The sequence below is a fragment of the Montipora foliosa genome, chromosome 9, assembly GCF_036669935.1.
Source record: "Montipora foliosa isolate CH-2021 chromosome 9, ASM3666993v2, whole genome shotgun sequence".
Lineage (NCBI taxonomy): Eukaryota > Metazoa > Cnidaria > Anthozoa > Scleractinia > Acroporidae > Montipora > Montipora foliosa.
The window spans coordinates 11,907,271-11,912,270 of NC_090877.1; the positions used below are offsets into that span (position 1 = coordinate 11,907,271).

The window sequence follows — 5,000 nt, forward strand, 5'->3', positions numbered from 1 at the left end:
GGGAAAATCGATTCAACAAACGGTTTACCCTAGTTACAGTGATGTTATTCCATAGTCCATAGTTTCCGAAATAGAACAAAGAACATAACCGCAGATGTTCGCATTATTCTGACGTCATCATAGTCAAAACACCGTTCAATCAAAAATGAGCCTACACGCAAACATAGCATTCTGGGCATATCATAGAACGTTTCAAGGTTTTCGTGAGCGTCAGCAGATGCAGCCTATGATCAAACGAAAACGGTTTAAGGTATTTATTGTTTAAAGGTATAGTTTTCTCAGTTTCAACTCGATTCAGCTCGTGAGCGACCACTTAACACTTAATTTCCGTGTTTACGCTTTTGATCCACATAAGAAAAACACTTTGCAAAGTTATCAAGCGTTAAAACTATTCTCGATCGAAAGGCTTGGGACCAAGTACCAATTATCATAAGTTTCTTTGTTAGCGCAACTCATTTCTCGAGACTGGCATTACCGGATAATCATATAGTATCAACGGCCTTTGAATAAACCTTGTTTTCCGGTGACCTCACGGCGGCCATGTTGGTGTACCTAAACAATGGAACGGTGGCCATTTTGGAGTAGCAAGAGATTCCAACCTTGTCAACTAAGAAAAAGGAAGGTTTTTGGAGCGGCGTAGCCGCGCCCACAAGCGCCGCAGGCGCAACTGTCTAAAAGGGTCCGGGGGCATGCTCTACCGAGAAAATTTTTAACTAAGATATATGCCTTCAAGGTGCCATTTCCTGCAATTTGCGATCACAGTCAAAGGAAAATAGTGGAGTTTTTAACAGGCAGTGGCAGTGAAAGCTAAGGCCCTTTGATCCCACGAATGAACACAAACCTTGCACAAAGTTGACGCAATCCAGTGCGTTACCGCGCCCAAAATTACCGCAGGCTCATCCTACAATGCCAAAAGGGTAAAAAATGGCCAAGAAACCACAGAAAAACGGCAAAGAATCGTGCTAAAAAGACTGGTTAAACAAAGAAAAAATATCTTTCTTTGGCTAGGAAGAGTTTCAAAAACCGGGAGAATATTTAGCGAAAACGGGAGGCCAGAGATCTTCGCCGAAAATGGGGGGTTTCCGGCCAAAAACAAAGCTCTCGTTAAGACGTTACTATACTTACCAAGAAAAGTAAGCTTAAAAATTATTTGCGTGATCAACATGGAGAAATTGCTTTGACAGCAAAAGATTTAAAGCATTCACGGGAAAATCGACTCAACAAAGTGTTTACCCTAGTTACAGTGATAATAATAAAGAACATAACCGCAGATGTTATCTCTCGCATTATTCTGACGTCATAATAGTCAAAACACCGTTCATTCAAAAATGAGCTTACACGCAAACATAGCATTCTGGGCATATCATAGAACGTTTCAAGGTTTTCGTGAGCGTCAGCAAATGCAGCCTATGATCAAACGAAAACGATTTAAGGTATTTATTGTTTGAATAATGGTATATTTTTCTCAGTTTCAGCTCAATTCAGCTCGTGAGTATGAGTGACCACTTACTATACTTAATTCAGTGGTTACGCTTTTGATCCGCATAAGGAAAACACTTCGTTAAGTTATCAAGCGTTAAAACGACTCTCGGTCGAAAGGCTTGGGACCAAGTACCAATGATCATGAGTTTCTTTGTTAACGCAACTCATTCTCGAGACTGGCCGTGATTACTATAATCATATAGTATCAACCGGCTTTGAACAAACCGTGTTTTCACGCGACCTCACGACGGCGATGTTGGTGTACCTAAACAATGGAACGGCAGCCATGTTGGTGTACATGTCGTGGTTTAATTTTGTTTTTGGTTTGAAAAGTTCATTGTTTTTCAAACCAGATTAGATTTTTTAAACTGGTTTAATTTTGTTTTAGAACACTTCCCATAGCCCACTTCGGAAAATACCATAATAGGCTTCGTTTGTGCCCCAAATTTTGCATATCATAATATTTGTCTCTTAGACTCTTAGTTAAATAGAGAAGTATACAACTGGAAAGCAACTACATTACCATTTAATAAACGTAACAATGGTATTATTTGTCCTGTTTCAATATTAATAAACTACAATTTATCTTGAAAGGAAATTACTGATTTTGCGAAATGGCCTGTTTACAAGCTGGATGTAAACCAGGGCTCGAAATAACGGCCGGTCAACGGACAATGGGAGTTGACCGGTCAACTTTCGTCTTGCCGGTCACGTTGACCAGTCACATTTGATCGTTTTGAAAATGAAATAAATTAAAATTTCCATGCTGTTCAGTTGTTTCAGTTGTAGCAAGTCGCTGTGTATTGTCATTTGCGGAACTTTGATCTGAAATCCTAGGTGAAATGCAACACTGAAGAACCGTTGTTGAAAATGATTGCGTTAAAGTGCTATAAGCTCTAAGCAACAACCTTTTTGGAAATATATAACGCCAGTTTTGGTTCATGGGCCCCTGTTTTAAGAGTTATTTATTTTATATAATTTGACAGGCCAGAAACGGTACGTGACCGAGGTAAAATGAATTTGGCCGGTCATCGTGTCCGGAGACTCTCCGGAAATTATTTCGAGCCCTGTAAAGGAAATTTATTTATTTTTTTTAATAATCGAAAGTAAGATTAGCAGTACTGCACAAGTTTATTGTTTTAAAAGAACTAAATTATTGGACTCCTCTCCAAACTTGGTCACCGTGACTCGAGCATAATAGTTTTCAATCACAGTTATTTTTCCTAAAAGCATGTTAGGGTACAAGGGTGACATTTTACCATCCAGTGAAAGAGAGGAATGTTGGAGCTGCCATTGGTTGTTGGGCATTTTCTGTGCATGGAATGGATGTGTTGACAACTTTTTGGCTGATTTCTGCATAATTTCTTAAAGCCACTTTTCCGTAATTTTCTGTCCTCTGTGAGAAATTCGACTGTGTGCTTGGGACAAGGATTGAAACAGTTCCCGTTTTGGAACTACTTTCTTGTTGTTTCCCGTGAAGAGTTTGCTGTTGCTTCGATGTTGCTGTAAACCCATTTCCTTTGAGTTATCATCTGTAGTTCCATTTTGTTAATTGTTTCGGCTTAGATAGATCCTTGTTTCCTGAAGCTAAGGCGGAGTTGCTTCTCTGTTTTTTCTTTCATGAAATCTTTAGCCTTCTTGTAAAACTCATCTTCTAAATAAAAGTTTTTTTGCAAGTCTTTTGTCTTTAGGTGGCCTTTCAATTCCTCTATTTCTCTATAGAAATCTCTTTCATTTACGCAATCGCGTTGGCGTGACTCTTCCTTATGTGGCTCTGGTGTCGTATTGCACATTTGTGAAGAAATCAAACTTTTGACCGAGAGTGCCCTGGGGTGAATAATGAAATATTCATTTACAAATTATTCTAAGGGTAAGCAACAATTGCTTGCGTGGTCAAATGGATTAAGCAGTAGGTAGCAGATTCAGAGGTTCAAGATCAATTTCTGATGAGTACACAGAAAGGTCTTGAGAAATATGAAATATCTGTGAGTAGTGTACTGGAGAGGATCAGGGAGTGGTAGGTGAGTAGAGGGGAGGAAAAGATATCTAGTTCTTTTTAGACCCCCTAAAAAAACCAAGCTCCTGTTTTTTTAACTATACTACCCCCCCCCCCCCCAAAAAAAAAAAAAAAAAAAAAAAAGTTCCCTTTTTCGGACAGTTGATTTAAAAAAAGACAATTTAAAGAATTTAAACTGGTTTGAAAAAAATTCTAACCAAAAGCACAATTAAACCACAACAACACACCCAACTAATCCTCCGGGAATTGAGCTCTATCATCACACAAACGTTTTCTTTTTTTTTCGGTGGAAAAACAAGGTAATTTTACTGCATTGTTCTGTTACGTTCACCATTATGGCAGCCGTGACTTCAGATGCAAACCCGGCGGAAATTCAACATTTTTCCTTTAGAACACAAATATAACCCAGCTATCCCGCGGACCCGGAACTCGAATCTACAATTATTTGCTCACTAGTCATCGCTCCTAACCACGAGACCACCCAGTCGCCGTTTGCTTAGACAAAATTTTTAAACACAATAATCTAATTTATTTGTCAGACCGGGCTGCAAACGTGTGATAACACTCGCTGACAAATAATTTTAGACAGCTAAAGAAAAAGGTCCGGCCACACTAACCATTTTAAAATAAGCGCTTAGGTCTAATCATTGATGATCCCCAAATACCTTATATTGAAGAAACTTTGTATCTTGGTCTAGTGAGTAGAAACTGTTCTTATATGCCGAAGCTCCGAGTTCAAATCCAGTCCGAAAGAAATGAGATTTATTCCCTTTTTCACTCTGTTCCAAGAGGGTCCAAGGACCAGTGTGTATGTCCTGTAATTATGATTATCATATATTCAACAAAATAATACTGCAAGGCTGGTTGTACGGCTATGAGGATATATACAACGCAGGGTGATATTATATGATTATCGTAATTCCACTCTCGAGACTTTTCAAGCAAGCAACCGTGGACAATACTCCTGTCGGTGTATACGTTGGATCAAACTGGCTCGATCTGTTCGGCGTAATTACAAATTGAGACACTAAATATTTTGAGCAACAGCTGATATAACGTAGATTTGATTTAGTAATGTACTATATTTCGGCTGGCCAAACCAGCCTTCTTCAGGTACAATGAGAGTTTACACTCTCGAGAACATGTTGCATAGCTACACGCTATTCTCGTTCCCAGATTCTATCGTTTCTCTTAGCTGGCGGGCCCTTGCTCGAGAAAACGAAGGGCTTTGCAGTCCCACATTCTAGAATTTCCGGAGATCATTTATGAGTCGTCAATAGTTCTAAACATGGCAGCGCTCAGAAGCATTACATTCGAGGAGTCTCTGTGTGAAGCTTTAAGGGGCCTCAACTTAGAGAGTGTTCCCCTTCGTGTCAACTCGGCAGGAAACTGATATCATATTTTAAACAAAGACCCTGATCACTTTTACCCAAGGGCCTCACGCCAGCTGACCCATCGAACCACATCGCCCATTTTTGCTTCCGATTCAAGATTTTATTGT

The 5,000-nt window shown here is 39.4% G+C and overlaps 1 protein-coding gene across 1 annotated transcript in view; it reads right to left on the reverse strand.

Annotated features, from left to right (window-relative positions):
* Positions 1 to 891, reverse strand: part of LOC137971339 (BTB/POZ domain-containing protein 6-like) — a 2,836-nt gene extending 1,945 nt beyond the window's left edge. The window contains exon 1 of the mRNA XM_068818165.1: positions 1 to 891. This exon is cut by the window's left edge and continues 1,945 nt beyond it. The gene's annotated coding sequence lies outside the window, so the exon portion shown is untranslated.
* Between the last annotated feature and the right edge of the window lie 4,109 nt (positions 892 to 5,000).